The 22,255-nt window shown below is 38.8% G+C and overlaps 1 protein-coding gene across 1 annotated transcript in view; it reads left to right on the top strand.

The window, feature by feature from the left end:
* LOC131361224 (neurexophilin-2) overlaps positions 1 to 22,255 on the top strand; it is a 66,765-nt gene that overhangs the window by 1,404 nt on the left and 43,106 nt on the right. The gene's annotated exons all lie outside the window — the stretch shown is intronic.

The raw sequence follows: 22,255 nt of genomic DNA, 5'->3' as shown, positions 1-22,255 counted from the left end.
AATGTCACCTCAAGCTATATGCTGATTTGTTGCTGTCAGGTGCTAAAAGCGCTTTTTATCTTCCAAATACTGTCTTTTTCCCATGTGTAATGTGGTGTAAAATCATCACGCATTAAAACACTCACTCTTGTCTGTATAGCGATGTGATGCTTCTATTGCAAAAAAACAAAAAAGAATTTTCTCATGCACACTGGCCTTCTGCTTCCAGCGTAAAATCAGAGCTGATTTTCATGGGAAATTTTTATAAAGATGTTTTTTTTTTTAAATATTAGACTGACCCTGTTTTATCGACGCTATTTTTACACCTCATACAGCATTTTATTGATGATCCTATTACCTTCCAGTGTGAGTGTGATCATTTCATCATGACCTGCCTGTAAATCTGCAGCCTCGTGTCGCAACCTTGTCCTGCCATCCAGACGGCACCCAGAAATATGAGCCAGAGCATCAAGCCTCAACATATTAGTGCCCTTATTCTGTCTTCATCAAACATGCCGTTGTTGTGCGGCCCAAGAACCTCACTCCTTACATAACAATTTTCCAAGGTTCAGTAGCCTTAATAATCTGAAATGTGTGCTTATTAAATTTCCTATTACTGCACTTAAGAACATAAAGAGCAGAAGGGAGGGAAGGAGACAGAAGAGAGAAATCTATGCGCCGTCACCCGCTGTGCGGTCTGTATTTCAATGTTTGATTTTATTCTCAGAGTTGAATAATTTAAACACACAGCGTTAAGAGCGTACGGAGAAAAAAAATGTTATTTGTATCCGATACTAATACACGGTTCCAATCCAAAGTACTCAGAATGTACTCAGCATGGGTTATGCCTCCACCTCCTTAACAGAACGCAGCACATCTGATCCCATTGACCTTTGAGATTTATAATCAAAGCCAGATGTGATTATAACAGGAGCATTTAAAAAAATGCTAAAATAAATAAATTAATAAATAGTTTCTCAGCGTATTGCATTAATATTAATCCATGTATAATAATGAGTCCATTTAATTTATGGATTTTAGAAATGTATGTTACATCTCATCAGCCATTCGTGACATTCTGTGGTCTTATTCTGACATAATGGCATCTGATAAAGCAATAACTAGATATATTGTGCTATTATGATAGATAGATAGATAGATAGATAGATAGATAGATAGATAGATAGATAGATAGATAGATACTTTATTCATCCCAAAGGGAAATTATGGCACAAATGACACAACTAGGCATGTGTTGATGTTAAAATTTCATATCGAAGGAAAGGTCTGAGTTTTTATCATGCTTAACACGAACACAATATTGTGTGTTCTGCGGTACCTTTCTCGTTGAGTGACATTTGAACAGAAAAGGAAATTCGCCTACTGCATCCTCATGAGTTACTTCTAGGACTACCTTCACTAAGAAACATGCTTATAATTCTGCCTTCAGATTTGGAATAGATGACAGATAACTGTCCCTATGTTGCCTCCAGACTGGAACATCGCTCTTTTTTTTTTTTGGCTTCAAATGTGCTGCCTGCTGAAAGCTGAAGGGTGTGAGAATGTTTTGATGTGACCAGTACACACACACACACACAGACACACTGTATATATAGTATACACTTGTGGAGTGTTCTCAGTATGCAGTGTTTTGTACCTACTCATATATATATGTTTCCTGTTAAAGTCCATCTCGCCTTTGCGACAACTTCCATCTCGAGCCATGATCAAATTTTAGTATGTTCTTCATTTCTCAAAGTCATTCTTAAAGACTATCTGAAAAAAAATAGTGTAGTTGCAGTAATAATTAGTATTTATAAGTTCTAGGATTGCCTCTGCTTAGAAACGTGTGTGTGTGTGTGTGTGTGGTATGTATAAAATTTGTTTGCTGGTGTGTGGAATGTACTGTAGTAGATATAAGCAAATCAGGAAAAACAAGGGATTCTGAAGGAATTCAGAGGTTGTTGCTGAATATTGTTAATATTGCCACCTTCAGTGTAGAAGTCTTCACCCGTCTTTATATCCCTTTTCATTCAAGTCTTTTGTATTATATTATATTTTTGATTAATAAATTGCCAGCTTATAGACATCAAGCCTTTATTTAGATTTATTATCTTCTTAGTTTATTCAGGACTCCCTGCTTCTGTATGTCAATCAATTTGCTGGTATTTCAGCCAGAAGAGATTTTCACTTGAGGGCTGTCTACAAAACTAAGAATTTTTTATTTTTTTTTTCTGTGACTGTATCTTTCAGAAGACCATATTGACAAGTGCAAGCAGGCGATTGTAAGATGGTGCCATTAAGCGTCTCTTAAACCCTATTAAAGGATTAAGCTAGTAATGACATAAGAACTCATTCAAACTAAACATAGTGTGCTTAACATTTGTTGTTATTAATGAGTGGACTGAGAAATAACTGTTACAAACAAAAATGCGGCTTTCCATGTGGGGATTATTCGTTTATTTCTAACATAAATTGCAAATGTGCTATGGGGAAGAATTATACAGTTTTACGGAGAAAAAAAAACGATTGAATAACAAAAAGACAAATCGATTTATAGTTCGCAGCCTAGTAAAGGTGGTCCAAGGTTTCTGCCTTGAGCAAGTGGATTTATTATACTCACTGTTACTATGACTGATACTGCCAGTAGATATAATAGTGGTAGGATCCAAAAAAGTACAGAGTAAAATCCAGCAGCATTCCAGCTCCAGCTGCTCTCTCTGTTCACATACACATGTGCTTCTGCACTCAAACACAAAAAGCACCAATCAGGTGCTTTGATCTGCACTAACCATCCAATCAGGTAGCAACAATTATACACAGGCCTCCTACCGGCTTGCGGGGTAAACAGATGTGTCTAATCTTTCAGTCGAAGTAGACCAGATCTCCCCAGGCAGCCAGAGAGAGAGAGAGAGACAGATACAGAAGACTGTCAGTGACTACCAGGCTTCTACCAGGAATGCCCATGGCCTGATGCTGCTTAGTTTAGGGAGTGTGAGTCCTGAGGCTGTGAGTTGTGTGCAAAAGTCAGAGCATTTAAAACATTAAGCCTGGATCTAATCCCTGATAGGCTTGTACAATAACTCTTCTCGGAGAATGGCGTCATTAGAATTAGAATCTAGAGGATCTGTTTAAAGGCTTTTAAAAGCTGCCCCCTGTAAATGCATATAATACAGACGCAGCTTTGTCTAAAATCTCTGTTATTATCTACTATTTAGGCTTTTTTTTTTTAAAAAAAAAAACAAGTCTCTCTTTTATATTGTTCCCAGACCTTTTGTATGTACGCTCATGTGCATATATGTTTGCTTTCCTCTCACCGGCTATGGCACACGTCACAAAATGAATGGCACGCGTCTCACCGCTATCACTCAACCCCCTGTTCATCACACCTCGACAGAATTACAACTCATGCACAGCGAGTGGCAACCCTAACAGCTTAGAATGTATAAAAAGGAATCTATCCGAAATTATTCTCCTCCATACGCTCTTCTCACGGAATGCACTCAGAGTCTGCTACACCTGTGCGTATATCACCCTGAAAGGACAGGAGGTGGGAAAAGGATTACCTTGTCTCAGAACGAGAGAATAAGCGAATGAAAGAGTGAAGGACTGCTCCATAAGGAGGCTGCTAGGCTGATGACGAGGGGGGGGAGAAGGGGACAAACGGCCTTATTTATCGCCGAGCAATTACCAGTGAGGTATTTCTGCTGTAATGGCAGGAGGAAAATGAAACACTTCACCGGGGAACTGATAAAGGGACCTTATGATAAAGGGGTATTGTGCTTGGGTTCATCAAACTGCCCTCTATTCCTTTTTCTTTCCCGTTCTCTCCATCTCTCTCTGTCTGTCTCTTTTTCTCTGCCATGTTACCAGTGTGAGACATCGCGAGACAGTGAAATATGGAGCTAAAAAGGTCTCAGCAGCCCACCTCCTGCTAAGATGTGTATCTTCGCCATGTGCTGTTTTGCATGTGATAATAAAGCCACAGGGAGAGAGGGCGAAAAGAGGGACAAAGACAAAGATGGAGTGACGGCCACAGAGAAGAGCAGGCGGAAGAAGAGAGATGGTGAGGAAGGAGCAGGTAATGGATAGGACAGAGACCTAAACAAAAGAAGAGAGATAGCTTGAAGTCGAATGAATCGAAACAGATTAAAGCACCTCCCTAAACCCTAAATCTCTATTGGCTTGTATTCAATCTAATTTGGAAAAATAATTCAATGAAATTATATAACAAGTGCCATGTAACATAAGGGGCGTTTAATTTGTATTATGAAAAATGATGATTTTAATTGTTTCTGAGAGGTGCCAATTAGCTTACTTTAGATGATTATTTCCATGTTACCTATTTCATGCATCTGATAATTATGTTTCAGAATCAGTTTCTTTAAATGTTATGTTGAAAAATAATGCAGGTGAGCAACAAATAACAACAGTGCATTATGGGCATTTGGTGCCCTCTAGGGCAGCAGTTCTCAATGTGGGGTCTGTGGATACCCAGGACTCTGTAAGGCATAGCCAAATGGTGTGTGTGTGTTTTTTTATGTTATGTTGTTATGAACTCACAACCCAATATTATTACAATTATATTTATTACTGGGTTTTTATAGTTGATGTGAACTGGTTTGAGTTTTTTTAAAAATAGAATGGGTTTAATACAAACCTCAATAATTCAGAAATAATAAGAAGCCTATAAATAATTTTTTTAGACCGAATGTGTTTACAAATTGAAAAATTTATAGCTCTAAGAAATTAATAAATAATTATTCTATGCATTTGACTAATTCACATGAGGTAATGTAATGAAATATTGAAATATTAAAAACATTTCCAGTTAAATGGGGTCCATAGCTGCATAAAGTTTGAGAATTTTAGATAGTCTTCACTAAGCCTTCTGACATGGCATTGCTAAAAAATGGCAAATCTCCCCAAGCAGTGCACTATGTAGGGAATTGTGTGCAATTTATAACACAGACTGTTACAGAACCTTCCTGTTTCCTGCTTTCAGCTTCCTCCGGTTTCATTGGGCCTTGTTAGCTTGTGGATATAAAGCCGGTAAAATGCAAGACTATGACCCCTAGACTCCTTCGTCGTAGCTACCCAAGTATATTTGAACTTGTCATTTATTGATTATAAGCATGAATTGATCCCAACTATCTTTTGTGAACAAGCCAATAAAGATACTTGGAGTTCTCATCCAGCTGTTTTTGGCTCCCTGCTGTTCCCATGTTGTTATGTCATTAAATGAATGATCACACATGAACAGTTGGAATTTATTTGGAGGATAATAAATTCAGGATCTGATCCAAACAAATTGGACAATTATTCGAGTCGACACTACTGATCTGCCCAACTGACTGTGATAGAATGTTATAGTGCAAAGGGATGAAAAAGTGTAAAAGAAGAAAATAGAGGGATGGTTTAAAATGTTTGCAGTGAAATGAAGACAGACAGGCGGAAGTGGCAGTGATTAGTCCTAGTTAAGATTGCATCTGTGTCCTAGTTAATGTGTCTCCACTCATCGGTGGTATGCAAGAAATGTGTGTCCAAATGTGTGTCGCTTCCAAACACGCAAACTGAGAAATAGTTCACATCAGCAGGGATTTCACTGGCTATGTTTATTAGTGTGTTTAAGCATATATCTGCATAGTCCACAAATACTGTTTTAAATCTTAGAGTAGCTAGACAGCCTCACACACATTGCTGGAGCTGTGATTGGTGGAGCTGAGATTGGAGGAGCAGAAAAAATATCAGATGTTTCAGTTGCATTACTATTATTATGTGCAGAATATTATTGTCCCTTCATTCATATAAATTGCATTTAAGTGTTTCTAATTTGCATGCATTAATTTGCATCAGATTCTGTCAAGGTTTTTTGCTCCCGTGTGTGTGTGTGTGTGTGTGTTGTAGTCGGGTCGAGTGGACAGCCTTGGGTTTTTTTTTCCATGTAGAGTGTGATTAATAGTGACAAACCTGCAGTAGATATACAACTGTGGATTTTCATGCAATGAAATATTAAGGAGTAATCCGAGAGATGCCGAATGCCATAACTCAGCAAAGCCCAGGTTTTGAGGATCTGCACACACATATGAGCGGTACACACTCATGGATTAGTTTTGTTGTTTTTATCAGTTTTTTAATATCTTCCCCCATGGCTCGAAAAGCATTCATTTGGACATGCATTTAATTTATTGAAAAGAGCATGAGAGGGAGGAAGCAGTGTTTTATGACCTGGTGTAAACCACTGAGTATTAAGTACATTAAACACAATAGCTGTAATACTAAATAAAGGAGAGAAAATCAGCCTAGGAGAAATTTAAGACACTTAAACACTTGTGATATATATACATATATATATATACACTATATTGCCAAAAGTATTCGCTCACCTGCCTTGACTCACATATGAACTTAAGTGACATCCCATTCCTAATCCATAGGGTTCAATATGACGTCGGTCCACCCTTTGCAGCTATAACAGCTTCAACTCTTCTGGGAAGGCTGTCCACAAGGTTTAGGAGTGTGTTTATGGGAATTTTTGACCATTCTTCCAGAAGCGCATTTGTGAGGTCACACACTGATGTTGGACGAGAAGGCCTGGCTCTCAGTCTCCGCTCTAATTCATCCCAAAGGTGTTCTATCGGGTTGAGGTCAGGACTCTGTGCAGGCCAGTCAAGTTCATCCACACCAGACTCTGTCATCCATGTCTTTATGGACCTTGCTTTGGTCACTGGTGCACAGTCATGTTGGAAGAGAAAGGGGCCAGCTCCAAACTGTTCCCACAAAGTTGGGAGCATGGAATTGTCCAAAATGTCTTGGTATGCTGAAGCATTCAGAGTTCCTTTCACTGGAACTAAGGGGCCAAGCCCAGCTCCTGAAAAACAACCCCACACCATAATCCCCCCTCCACCAAACTTTACACTTGGCACAATGCAGTCAGACAAGTACTGTTCTCCTGGCAACCGCCAAACCCAGACTCGTCCATCAGATTGCCAGATGGAGAAGCGCGATTCGTCACTCCAGAGAACGCGTCTCCACTGCTCTAGAGTCCAGTGGCGGCGTGCTTTACACCACTGCATCCGACGTTTTGCATTGCACTTGGTGATGTATGGCTTGGATGCAGCTGCTCGGCCATGGAAACCCATTCCATGAAGCTCTCTGCGCACTGTTCTTGAGCTAATCTGAAGGCCACATGAAGTTTGGAGGTCTGTAGTGATTGACTCTGCAGAAAGTTGGCGACCTCTTCGCACTATGCGCCTCAGCATCCGCTGACCCCGCTCCGTCAGTTTACGTGGCCTACCACTTCGTGGCTGAGTTGCTGTCGTTCCCAAACACTTCCACGTTCTTATAATACAGCTGACAGTTGACTGTGGAATATTTAGGAGCAAGAAAATTTCACGACTGGATTTGTTGCACAGGTGGCATCCTATCACAGTTCCACGCTGGAATTCACTGAGCTCCTGAGAGCGACCCATTCTTTCACAAATGTTTGTAAAAACAGTCTGCATGCCTAGGTGCTTGATTTTATACACCTGTGGCCATGGAAGTGATTGGAACACCTGATTCTGATTATTTGGATGGGTGAGCGAATACTTTTGGCAATATAGTGTATATATATATATATATATATATATATATATATATATATATATATACCTTTTAATTCAATGTTTATTGTTTAGGGATTTATTTTCTACATTCTAGAACAATACTGGAGATTTCAAAACTATGAAATAACACACATGGACTTAAGTAATCCATATGTAATGACAACAAAAAACAGTCAGTTGTTATTTTAAGACACGAAGGTCAGGTGTTCTGGAATAGTTCTTGCAAGAACAGTATTGTCAAGTGCATTTGCAAAACCCATCAAGCACCATGATGAAACTGGCTCACATGAAGACCATCCCAGTAAAGCAAGACCAAAATTTACCTCTGCTGCAGAGGAGAAGTTCATTTAGAGTTACCAGCCTCAGAAATCACCAATTAACAGCACCTCAGATTAGAGCCATTATGAAGGCATTACAGAGCATCAGTAGCAGACATATCTCAATATCAACTGTTCAAACGAGATTATTGTGTGTTTCAGCCGCCTTCAGCATTGTTTTACAATGTAGAAAGAAATAAACATCAGGAAAGACCGTGGAATTAGAAGGTGTGTCCAAACTTTTGACTGGTAGTGTATATATACACTGATCAGGCATAACATTATGACCACCTGCCTAATATTGTGATGGTCCCCCCAAAAAAGCCCAGCCCTGATCCATTGAGGCATGGATTCCGCTAGATCCCTGAAGGTGTGCTGTGGTATCTGGCACCAAGATGTTAGCAGCAAGTCCTCTAAGTTGCCTTATTTTCAACTTATTTAATAACATTTTATAGTAGAATTGTGAGACTAAGGAATATGGAGGTCAGGATCGTACACTTGAGACTTTAAAGTAAAAAAAAAATCAAAGAAGCTTTATTGTCACTCCAACCATATATAGCTGATGCAGTACACAGTGAAATGAAACAACGTTCCTCCTAGACCAGAGGTGCTACACATAACACAGACAAAGTACAGTGACGCAGACAAACATAGAGCTAAACACAGAGATAAAAAACTAAACTATACTTAAGGTGCAAGAAATAAACTAGACATTTAAACTAGACTTTAAATTATGCACAGAATTTGCCTGCTTTCTATTGACCAAATTGGCAGTGAGAGAGACACATGAAGTAGTAAACAAAAACAACAACAATAATAGTAATAATAATAAAAACAGTTATATATGAATGCCTTTCAAGACACCCATGGTCACCTCACCTTACCAAAGTGTACATGGGCAGTACAGTACAGGTTGTGGCTTCGAGTGGGTGTGTGTGTGTGTGTGTGCACGCACTTAGAACTTGAGAAGCTCTAGCTGGATAGGAGATGGCAGCTTTCAGTGTTGAATAATATAGACTCTCAGCTTGGTTTATTCTTAATTAGCTTGCTCAGAGGAGGGCAAGTGGGGGAGCAATCCAAGACCTTCAACTGGGTCCAAGTCTACCCAGAGGAGTCTCTCTGTGCATGGATCAGAGAGAGAGGAAGAGAGATATAGATAGAGTAGGCGTGTCTATTTTTTATCATATATGACAAGGTCAAATGTTTCAGTTCAGATACTGCAAAGTACTTGAATCCATTTGGATCTAAATCTTACCTTGTTTTCTATGAATGCACAGTGTGACAGTACCTGTATCTTTATGTATTTAGCTCCAAATAAGTTTAATTGAAAATTTTGTAATCTAATGAAATACACAATAAGCACAAGGACAAGAACACAGTGCTAAGGGATGAGAGAGGTGTACAAATAGAAATATAAGACAAATATTGCTCATATGTCTGAATATTGCATATATTGAGGGATATTGCATAGCTGAGCAGTTTATTGATTATAGTGTTATAGGCCTACGACCTTACTTGAATTCTGAGTTGCTGTGAAATGGCAGTCTGGAAGAAACTGTTTTTGAGGCTGCTCTCTTGCGTCTCTGTAACTTGTACTGGATGCTAGAAGGGGTGGACTGGTTTAGGTTCTTGATAATCCTGGCTGCTCTCTTCAGGCACCATTTTTCACGTCTGCTCTGAGGCCTGCAGTTCTGTTCCCATGATGTGTTGTGTTGAATTGAGATGGAATGAAACCTGAAGTGGGTGTGGCCTAACCTAGAAGTGTGTTTTTATCATTAAATACGCTATTCCAGGAAACAGTGGAAAACTCTGTCAACAATATCACTCATGTTAGGTCTCAACTAAAGATGTGTGTTTGTTTTCTTAATTCTTCTCAAGCAGTTGTTAATTGAAACCACTGCGATCCTGACTAGGCTGTTACTGAGGTTGCTGTAGTTGCAATGTGCAGTGCTGCACATTAAAGTAAATAAATCTGGGTTTTGTTTGTCCTGCCAGCTTCATATTCCCCGGTCGCTCACAACCTTATGAAAGTGCTCCTCCAATTCATATCTGTGTCAGTTTAGAACACATGATCTGATCAATCTGTTTAATGTATTTCTATTTGGTTATACTGTATCTCTACTTTATATGTAGATTAGAGTTCATACAGTTCTTCACTATGCAATGGCGTTTCGTTACACAGAGAATTCCTCAATGTTGGATTGAGATTTTTTTCCATCCCTGCCATGGTGACAACCTGAAAGTCGATCATGCTTCAATAACCGCTGACTGGAGTGCAGTCGTTCAAGCATGTCCACCCACTCCCTCACACGATCTCAGCTGGATTGTCTTTGCCATTCCAGCTCTCCATATGTTGTCTCCAGCTCCAGCGAAGTTTGTATTAGGTGTCCCTAAGGATATGTGTATGTGTATGCACGTGTCTCATACAGGTATTGGTATTGTATATGATAAAACCGACATTGTAACAGCAGGAGTTTCCCATTATAAACTGACTCGATGAGACTTCAACATGAGCAAGTCAGCCCATGATAGAGCATAAATGATGCAAAGCTCCAGTGCATCCAGTCCATATCCTGACTTCTACACAACACACACTTTCCAATGACATGATATAATGTATCCTGATGAAAACAGTGTTATCTCTCAGCTTATTTTTTCCTGTTGGGCAATGCAACCTCCCAGGTGTTCTTTAGCAGCTCTTAAATAAATGCACATTATTAACTTGCAAACTGCCAAATTGTCACTTGGCACTTCTCTGAACTTTTTTCAGCTATGGAATTGCTCTGCTGCAACTTAAAAAAACACCGGCACCAAACGACACTTTTTAAAAAGGAGCTACATTCTACTCGCCTTGAGGCCACTTCCCATTGGATTGCATAGAAAAGGTGCTGGCAGTTGAGAAAAAATACCTTCTAGTGTGAAAACAAAGCCTAATACACCAAATTCCATTTATACTGTATGATAACTTAAACCGGCAATAACATTATAATGTAGATCTTGTAAAGCCATGTACCAAAAGATTTACAAATTATAGATTACATTCAGTCTAGACATTAAGCTTGTGAAATGAACAGAACTAATAGCTTACAGGCATATATTTGCATGTCCTTAAGGAGAAATAAAAATTTTATACAATTTTAATTAAAATGCTTTAATCTTCCAGACAAAGCAATTTATCGATTCAAGCTTACAGTTTGGTAACCATAGCAACAGTATTCACTAAAACAATGTGGTAAAAGCATGATGTTCTACGTAGACAGGACATTTCTTGCCTGATGTGATATTTGTGCTGTTAGTTACGTTTATATCTATGACAGGTGTTTAGTATACTGCCAGTTTCTTGTCTCACACCCCTTACATCTCGTGTCTGATAGAGGTATTGACGATGAGCCAAGGAGGCCATTCATTCCTTTTGGGGTTATATCAGTACAACTTTAGCTTGTAGATTGAAATGACCTTCTTGCCATTTTCTGCTTGGCTGCAGAATTCTCAAATATTCTTCTCTCCTACATCTCCAAAATGAGTGAGCAAGTCTTTGAACTTGTTTGAATTGTCTGTTGCACATGTAGTTGAACTCAAAATTTCCTAGAGGAACAAGGGCAGCATTTGTCTTTGGATTTAACGGCATAGCTGCTGAGATTACAGCTGGCATGTCTGGATCTGAGGACACAAGGACAAGAAGTCTGGCATTTATTATAGCTGTGACTTCAGCCATTAAAGTTTCCAGAGCATCATGTATGTGTTGTGAGTATTCCACTTTGCACAACATGATGTACAAAATACGACATGCAACTCCTATTGTCCTCTCCCAGACTCTACCCATTACCTGTGAGGTGAGTTGGCAAGGTAGAATATCCGAGTCCATCAATGGGATCTGGTAGGTAGGTTTTTATTTCTGTATCTTCTGTGTTTAAGTTCTTAGCAGGCGCCAATGAAATGTGTCCCACGTTCTGAATAAAACTGCTTTACAAGCCCTCTGATAGCAGTAAACCTTCTCAAAGCATTTTAATAGAGCTGGATATTGACAGAGATTCAATTACCTCAGTATGCGCTGCTTATGTCCTCCAAAAGTGAACATGATGGCCTAACGTTTACTTTCAACAAAGCCTTCCCTGGTCCCGTGTAATCCACCGCCCACGGTCTAAAGACTTCAAGGCCAGCATGTGTAAACAGACGAGCTATGGTAAGTCTTGGCTTTGGCTCAAGTGATTGAATCCAAGCAAGAAAATATGTCAGCGCAGATAAGTTTAGGCCGTTTCGACAGACAAAGCTGTAAAGATGTGCTTTAATTTCTCTATCAGTGTCCTGTACTGCTTAAGATTTACATCTCTGGTGAAGATGAACTTTTGGCCTTGTCTTAAGAATCAGTTGGTGTGTTTCATAAGTGCTGCTGGAACAAGTCCAGTTATACAATCAGCTTACATTACACTTACATTTGCATTTATGGCATTTTGCGGTCTGCCTTATCCAGAGTTTCTTGAATTGTCTCTATCAATAAATAAATCCTCATAGGGGTTCACTAGGTCACAGACTAAGAGTACTATCAGTCTAAATAAACCCTGTTGGGATAGTAGTATAGTGTGAAAAACACATAGACAACACAAAATTCAAAATGCTGAAATCTCCTATGTGTCTAGTAAATGTAAAACTTGTACTATTGTTCTGTCTATAAAATTTCACCTTATGTATCTCTGTATCTAATTAATCTATTATGAAATCTGCTCACAGCATCAAGCTCTTAAACAGCCAATGGTGTGGGCAGGAGAGCAGGTAGTTTAGACCATTGGTTCTCAAAGTGGGGTCCAGGGACTCCCAGGGTTTCACGAAGCATAGCCAAGTGGTTCATGAATAAAGGTTTCTGACTAAAGCATTGCCTTGCAAAGTGATGGGTGCTATAACTTATACCGTCTTGTATGCAACATATATGCTACACAAACCAATGCAAATGCAGACACTTTTGTAGACCCTTTCGCCTATTCACTGTTTATCTCGTCTGGTGAATGGTTCTCTTCAAAAGAAACACAAAATGTGAAAATATCTGATTAAAGATTCCAGCTGAGGTCCAAGCTGTGCTGAAGAGGCAGAGGAGTTACAGCCAGATCCAAATCCTTAAGATCTTTGGCTTGACCTTCTGGCAGAAATCCATCTATGACTGTGTTGTTGGAAACTGGCTTGTGAAGATGTTTGTCTTGACTAAAATCTCTTTTGTTCTTGTACGGGCGTTAATGGCTTTTGTGACATTTTGTTGTAAAATGTATTGTTTCACATCTTTGCCTTGTTCTTTTTCTCTGTGTACTGTAGCTCTTAGTTATTTGAGAGGTGGCATCTTTGTGTTTTAATCAGCTGGATAATTTAAAACTTCTAAGTTTATCATATGCAGGAAGGCCACATCAACCATAGACCAAGTTTTGTGTTCTCTAAAACACTTTGCTACAAAGCATTAGTTTTGTAAACACTAATCCTGGTTGATTTGAGTCTTCTTGTAAGACACAATTCTCCAGTAATAATCCAAAGTTTTAGGTGTTGTGTTTATAGTGTATTGTAGTGGCTAAAATACTGGTCACACACATTGTGTACTTGTTGTATCTCCACCGGAGCACAAGTATAACTGGACTGGGAGTCACAGCCTTGCAGGAGGTAATATTGCCAGCTCACAGCTCCACCTGTGTGGGTTTCCTCCAGGTTCTTTGGTTTCCCTTACATCCCAGTAGAATTCATGTAGCCGGGTTGCCTACATTAAATTATCTCTATGTATGAATATGTGCATTGTTTTTGCCTTGCAATGGATTGGTGTCCTATCCAAGATTTATTCCAACCTCACCAGGACAAAGTGGTTACTAAAGATGAATGAATGAATGGATTGAGAACAGGGATCTTTGCCACTGCTAGTTTGAGCTGATTTGAGGTAATGAGCAATTTCTGGTCAAGGCAACTTGAATCTAATTTCAATAAGCATATTACATTAAATGAGAGTTCAATTTCTGGCATCTATAGATTCTACAAAATATAGCTTGCTTGTCATCTTGATGTTTCAATGAGCCTAGCTCTTGTCTTCACCGTGTATGGTGTTGTATTGCACAGATGTTAAAAACATCAGAGAAGAATGTTCGTGTCAGGGATTTGCCACTTTTTACATTAAGAACTGCATAGGTTTGATAGCTCTATAATATTGTCCTGCAGGCTATATTTTAAGTCTTGACCTAGAATCAGATTTCTACATCTGCTCCTTTTTGCTCACCATCTTGATTTCCAGTAGCTAGCAGCTCATCAAATTTCCAAGAGAATGGTCGTTGAGAGATGCTCATCACTGCTACACTCATTACATTGAATTGGTGTGGTGCAGTCTTTAGTGAGGTAATCTGTTGAAGAACAGCGCCTATAGAAGATATCGCTGTCTTTCAGGATGAGGTTTGTTGTGTGAAAGGCGGAATTATTTGTCAGTCTTGGGTTTTGAGTCATAGAGACTCATTATGAGAGTCATGAGCCTCTAATGAGACTTCTGTCCTTCTCACAGAAACTGGTTTTCTGATATTATGCTTTTAAGTGTTTCTGTTGTGAAAGTACTTATTCTGCTCATAATCAGGCCAGTAAAGCTCAGGTCACTGTACATTTTGACTTGTTCTACAATAAAGAAACATGAAGAATTGTGGATTTGGGACATTGTGTTCTTGCTTGTAGCATCACAAAATAGCCACTCAACAGAATTCCATAATAGATTATATTCCACATGATATTTTCAGATATCCTAAACCAGCTCTAGTAAAATATCTCCAAGATCTTTTATGTTCTTGTTATCTTTGTTGGTCATCAGGAAATTATTCTACCTATTTCAGTAGAGCATCTTCTATGCCTTCAGGCAAGCCAAAGCCTCATTCTCTTTCAATCTCTCATGCAATTTTGAGCCCTTTTAGAGGCACAACAGGTATTTATTTTATTTTATTTTTTGCTTGTAATGCAGATTTTGGTCTAAGACATTTTTGCAAGAAGAAAGGTTGTTTTCCTGGTGAGAAGTTTACAGTTCTTGGCGAAGTGAAATGAAATAAGAGGTCTTCCAAGCCCAGTGGTTCTCTGGTTAGTCTGGTTAGTTGTAGGTAAACTTGAGTGTACCATATCATGTTGAATTTATTCAATATGTGTGAAGGATTTAGATGGTTATTGGGACTAGGTGAATTGGAGATAGATAAATTTCTCAGCTGAATTCTTTTCAAGTTACCTAAAGGTGTGGAATTTCCTCTCATGGATTACAGTGGGAGTGGAACTTGGAGACCTCATGGACATTCATTTTTTCATATTGCATATGTCTTATACCCTTGTCTGTATATGGTGGAGATTTAACTGATTTGGAACCTTGGCCTTCACTTGTGTTTTTCTAAATATGCTTGTGTTTTAGTCATCTCTGGCTGTTATAGCACTGACTAGGGAGAGAAAACTGGAACAAGCAATTTACATGTACATTTTATGGCATCTGACAGATGGCCTTATCCAGATATTTATCTCTATTCATACATCTTGCTCAAATGCCCAACAATGGCTGCTTGGTGATCCTGGGATTTGGGAATGGTAGTCCAATATTTTAACCACTGAGCCACCACTTCCCCAAAGCCAAGACACTCTGATCTTTTTTAGAGTTCACGTTGCATGTTGTTATCATCTTCCTGTTCCTGCATAATGGAATGGTGTACATAAAGTGTCCCTAGTCTGAGTAGGATTCACTCTTTGGATGTCCTATATGTCCTATAAAGGTTTATGCCAGTCAGAATAACTTCATTCTGATTTTGCAGATTCTGAATGAAATGTTTGTGTATCCTAAACTAAAGACTCTGTAAGCATTCAGCATTTTCTATCCACATTCCTGTAATCTGATCCAAAGCTTTGTGCAGAGTGTAGAGTGAGATTGAGTGCCAGCATAATGCCACCATAACATCACCAAGTGGAGCATGTGAGTCCAGTCAGCGTTTTTTTAATAATCACACTACTTGTGTGGTTAACAAGTTTTAAAATATTTCCTGTCTCATCAGAATGTCCCCCAAGTGTGAGTTTTAAACAGACGGTAAGATGAAGAATTTGTGACTGCAAACAAGTTGCTCAGCATTTCATATTTGCCTGACATTCAAATGCAAACATCATCTATAGGTAAAGCAGATATATAATGCTTTTACTCATCCTGCAGTTACCCAACATTATTAAAGGCCATTGTTTGGTAAATATACATAAGAAATGTAGGTTTTATCAGCTTTTATTTTGCTATGTGAATGTACTGTGGTGGGGTTATTGTGGCTTAGTGGCTATCTTGGTTGCCTCGCACCTGCGGGATTGGAGATTTAAGTCCTGCTTCTGCCCTTTGTGGGTGGAGCTTGCATGTTTTCCCTACGCTTTGTGGGCTTCCTCCCCTAGTCCAAAGACTGTAGGTTGATTAGCATCAATATATTGGCTGATTGTACCCTGTGATGGGTTGGCACCCTGTCCAGACCCCTGCCTTGGGTGGTGTCCAAAGACCCCTGGGATAGATTCAAGTTTCTCTGTGACCCTGTGTGGTACAGGAAATGGATGTGTCACTGTGTGAGAGTCACAACAATTCACTACCATGGTTAGTGGGTACCATGGTACCATAGGTTCCATGAAGGCAATATATCAGTACTTAGTAATTAGCATTTGTGTTATTTAAGGGTCCAAGTGAACATGGATGTAGGTAATTCAAGAATGCCACTAAAACAGGATTTACAATATTATAGTGCGTAAATAATAAAATGCAGAGATGTAGGGAAACACAATAGTTGAAGCTTGGTAGCCTCCAGACCAGCAGAAGGCAGATTTTGAAATCCTTCTTCTGGTGTTTTTCTCATTTTCAGTTGAAATGCTATTTAAAGAACTTGCACTTTGACGTTACATTTTGTCAATCTTCTGAATTCGGAGGCATGTTCTCTTGCACAAACTCTTTGTGCTTGAACTTGCTTGGCTTTGCCTTGACTCATTTTGCCTTTGCCTTTCCCCTTTGTTTTGATCTGGGTTTTTTTTGTTTTGTTTTGTTCTTTACTATTTTAACATTGCTTTGTGATTATGTTGCTTTGGATTTGTCTGCATGTTTAGTATTTTCCTGGTAATAACTAGGCCTGTTCAGACCATGAAACATTGTGCATATGGATTCCTATTTTGTTTCCCTGAGTCATGTGTTAACAGATCAACAAACCAATTTACCTAGATACCTAGCAACAGTAGGATTTTTGGCAAAGTATCACCAATATAGTTAATGAGTTTTACCTGGTTGTTACCTGCTTTTAGCTTGTTAAGTTTAGATTTCTAAGAAGTAAATAAAAGAAGATAGGATATAGCAGGGTTCCCCACACTTTTTTGTACCATTGACTGGTTTGATACCATACAATTTTTCCAGGGGCAGGGGGTGGTGATGTACGTGATTGATAGGGGGAGCTCTCTAGTGACATTTGTTTTTGGGTCACGCTTGCAGTCTTGTATGTAAGTTGTATGGAAAAACCCACGATTGTGTCAAATGCAAGAGTGAGGCAAGGCGGATGTGGCAATTTTTAAAAATAATATATATATATATATATATATATGTATATGTATATATATATATTTTTTTTTAAATTGTTTCTAGATATTGATTTTTAGAGATTTCTAAAAATTGATTCCAGATATTGTTTCTTTTTGAGGCCCGGTGCCAAATGATCCGTGGCGGGTGGTTGGGGACATAATCCAGTCAGGTGAGATTTTCTCAGGTCAAACAGGTTTTTGAACAAAACTGACAGATCTCTTATTTAGCCTCAAGTTTTTGTAAATCCTCGTTTAATAGAAAATAATGTTATGAACACAGATAAGGAGAGAGATAAGATTGCTTATGCATATAAACTGATCCATGATGAGCCAACTCAAGCAAATAGCATTATTTTTTACAGCATTGACTGTTTTGCAGATTGCTATTCTGAAAATCTAAAAAAACTAACAAAGACATTTTAGGGACGTTCACATTTTTAAATGGGAAACCATGCTTCCAAAACTCTTAGTCCCCCCTGGTTATTAAAGCATTTATTATGTTTTGACTCCAGTGTGATAGCATATAGGTGTCTTCTGCACAGCTGTCTTGATTGTCATTTGCACAGATGCTAGTGATCTCTCCAACTCAAGAGCTGTAGACAACTTAATGTGCTCACTGCTGCTGGATCAGTAAGAGGCAGTTCTATAGTGGGAGAAAACATGGAGTTGTAGACATGCTGGCTGAGCCATGAGATGAATACAAGACATTACAGATATCAGACTGCAGGTTATGGATAGAAATAATAAAAAATGGTTCCTACAGGGTAAGTAAAGATGTGAAAATTCAGAAAATATTATGGGAAAAAAATCTGGTTCTGTTGTCAATTTTAATATAGACTTTTATAGCACTAAGGTTCAATTTCCCTTAGTCTTCTCTATTCAGCATACAGTTAATGACCTTTAACTGCGGAAAAATTTACAAAATAAAAAAATGAACATAGAAAGCTAAAAAAATCTAGGAAAAAACAGATGTGTAGTGTGCATTTGCTAAAAATAAATTAGAAAGGACATAAAATTAGTTTGATGTGAATGTTTGTGTGCTAGATATCTGAAAGAAAATGTACAATCCCTAAACCCGCAAGATTTTCTCCTGAACAAAAACCATGTTTATTTATTTATTTAGAAATGTTAGAGTTCATTTGCATTGATAGTTTTGGATATAGTAATGTATAAGCAGTGTATTATATACACTATATGACCAAATGTATATGAACCCCTGATAGTCATACCTGTATAAGTTGATCAGAAATCCCATTCAAGAAGCATGGGCATTAATATGGAGTTTGTGGTTACTCTTTTCTGGGAAGGTTTTCTACAAAATTTTTGAGTGTGTCTGTGGAAATGTGTGCTCATTCAGTCTAAAGAGCATTTGTGAGATGAGGATTTGAAGTTAGAAGAGGAGGTATGTTTAGCGAGGTTGAGATTGTGAGGCAGTGAGATTCCACAGCAAACCCATCAAATTCTGCCTTTAAGGATCCTATTTTATGGACCTACAGCACACTATATTTGAAGGATATCATTTATAAAAATTTCTTTGTATTCTGTAGCATTAACATTATCCTTTACAGGGACTAAGGGGTCAAGCCCAAACACTGAAAAACAACCTCAGTCCATTATCCCATCTCCACCAAACTATGCATTCCAGTACGTAGCGTTGTCCTACCACTGGACTGCCAGCTTGTGAAACATAATTAATCACTCCAGAGAATTTCCAGTGCTTCAGAGTCCACTGGTGGCTTGCTTTACACAACTCTAGCTGATGTTTGGCATTGTGCATACTGATCTTAGTTCTGTGTGCAGCTGCTCAGTCATTTTCTGAAGCTCCCGATGCACAGTTCCTATGCTGATGTTGCTTCCAGTTTGGATCTCTAGTGATGCAACAGAGGATTGTTGATTTTAAGTGCTATGTGCTTCAGCGCTCAGCAGTCCTGCTCTATGAGTTTGCTTGGTCTATTGCCTCATGGCTGAGCTGTTGTTGCTCCTAGATGCTTCCATTTCAAAATAACAGCACTTACAGTTGACCGGGGTAGATCTGGCAGGGCAAAGTAGGGTAAAGTTGGCTTACTATGGCAGTGCAACATTTAAAGTCACTAATCTTTTCGGTACGATGCCATTCTACTACAGCGCTTGTCTATGGAAATTGCATGGCTGTGAGCTTGATTGTATGCACCTGTTACAATGGGAATGGCTGAAACACTGAGCTCAGTCATTACTAGAAATGTCCACACGCTTCTGGCTACACAGTGTATTTTGAGATTTGGGCTGGACTGGGAATAATTCTGTTGACCATTTGACTTCTTTCTTCACACAGACTTGGCAACACTGTGCACTGGAGAAGCCAACCTTGTGTGTTATTGCAAGAAGAAATCAGCGGATGTTAGCAATCTATATAATGCAGCAAATCCCATTTCACACCCCTCCATTAGCATGGTTTCAGTCCATCACAGGACACACACGTATTCATGCACTCATTCAAACCTGACAGCAATTTAGCATAGCTGCTTCACCTAATAAAAAGATTTTGAGAGGTTGGAGGAAACACACAGAAAACCCACACAAACTTGGGGAGGACGTGCTGGGGGATTTAGGCTAATTACTGGAATTTCCCTGCCAATCCAAGAGAACTGGCAACCCTAATCTCCCTGTTCTGATAATGAATAGTCTTTTCTACTCAGTGTGTGTGTGTGTGTGTATGTGTGTGTGTAGGAGAGCAGGGTAGGAGACTGTAATCACAGCGATACACACAGAGTAAGCTTACCCTGTATTGCCATTACAAATATAAATCATAGTGTGAGATTAAAATCAGGGCTCAGTGAGATTAACTGTCTTGTTGTGTTGTAACCAGAATTGGAAAAAAAAGACAAAAAATCAAGTCCAGAGATTGGTGTTCTTATCCTCAGAACCATTATAACGTGTGAGAGTTGAACACATGACACAGGAATACTCATAGCAATGCTCATAGTGTTCCAGTTAAGTAAGTTAACTAGCCTTTATTTGTGACATATACATTACTGCACAGTGAAATTCGTGGAGGGTTGGGGTCAGAGCACAGGGTCAGACATGATGCAGTGCCCCTGGAGCAGGGTGGTTGGGGGCTTTGCTCAACGGCCCAACGGTGGCAGCTTTGCAGTGCTGGGGCTTGAACCCCGATCAACAATCCAGAGCCTTAACCACTTGAGCTACCACCATTGGTAGTGGGTCAGAGCATTAAAATTGCAAACAAATGGCTTATCAACGGTTGTGAAACGGGGGAAGGGACACAGAGTTATATATAATCAAGACAGATTTATAGTACTATCAGTAGGGGCTCAGAACTTGTGTATGTGAAACAAAGAGGGTATAAACAGAACATCTAATGAGGGGTAACGAGGGGTAAGTGAACACTATAAAGGAAATCATCCTGTCTAAAAGACAAGAACTTAAACAAACCCTGAAATTTGTCTTATTCCTACCATCCTTTAAGTGCGTTATGGTTATTTTGTAAGTTAACATGGCGTGGTAGAGAAGGGTAGATTGTGATAGAGACCCTGACTATTAGAAGTGCAATAAAAACATAACAAAACTAATTTACTTCAACTTCAGCTTCCTCAAATGGCAGCTCAACTTACTAATACAATGAGTCAGGTATAAATTGAGAACCGATAAAGTACAACAATATGTCAAATCTTAATTTTATTTGTCACATACACAATCATACACAGTATGACATGTAGTGAAATACTTTTTACGACTGTCCTTGATAGTCATATTTGATTTGATAGAGCAAATTAACACTAAGGGGGAAAAAATGAATATAAAGTGAATGAATATAAATAAGACAAATAAGGTATTCTATATATTATTCATTTCTTATATATAGACTAGAGTCTGTTGTGGTTGGACCAGTGCAGAGCACTAGATTATGGAGGCAGTGCAAAAACTATAATGGTTCCAGATAGAGGATTAAACATTCATTCTGTCAACCATACAAATGAATTTCATAGAGTTTGAGCCACAGGGGCCCGACTCAATGTCCATGAAGCCAGGTGCCTCATTCTGTTCTGCCTGCATGAACTTGCAAAGGGAAATATTGTAATCAGCATGTAGTACACTACTACGCAGCATTCTCACACTGATGCAGTATTACCTAGAATTTAAATGTTATGTGTATGGTTATGTATAGAAGCTGTTCTACCAATCTACATTATCTGCCATGTCACAGACATTACTGCACACTTATTGTTAAAAGAATGCCTATTGCACAAAAGCACTGGGGATGAAGCTAATTGACTCTGGGTCAAGTGTATTTGTAAAAGTTCACTTCAAGAGAAAGCCCACCCTGAAACATAAATTAAATATATTTATACAATAACATCTGTGGAGTGTTTAACAATTCTGTATTTCTGTAGTGCTGTATTTTCATTATTCCAATTGATAATAAGTGGTTTTCTATTGCTCCGAATCCTTCATGTTTAATATGAGTAAAACAAACTCAATCTTACTCAAACAATAAAAAGAAAGAAAGAAAGAAAGAAAGAAAGAAAGAAAGATTTTCCAGTGACATTTCAGAGCGAAATCAAATGTAGAATTAGCAGTGACAGCAAAACTTGGATTAAAAATCCCAGAATGCAATGCAGCTATATGATTGTGTTGGATTGTTAAGGGTCATGGTCAGCAGTTCACTTTGGCGAGTCAAGAACCAGCGGGAATATATTGAGCAAATACACCGGTCTGAAAAATGTTGAGCAAAATCTGCAAAAACGTGACACAGCAGCTGAGAAAATGTGTGGAGCATAAGGGCGAACATGTAGAGCATATGTTGTA

The sequence above is a fragment of the Hemibagrus wyckioides genome, linkage group LG11 (genome assembly GCF_019097595.1).
Source record: "Hemibagrus wyckioides isolate EC202008001 linkage group LG11, SWU_Hwy_1.0, whole genome shotgun sequence".
In the NCBI taxonomy this organism is placed as follows: Eukaryota; Metazoa; Chordata; class Actinopteri; order Siluriformes; family Bagridae; genus Hemibagrus; species Hemibagrus wyckioides.
This window is presented reverse-complemented; position numbering and strand designations above follow the sequence as displayed.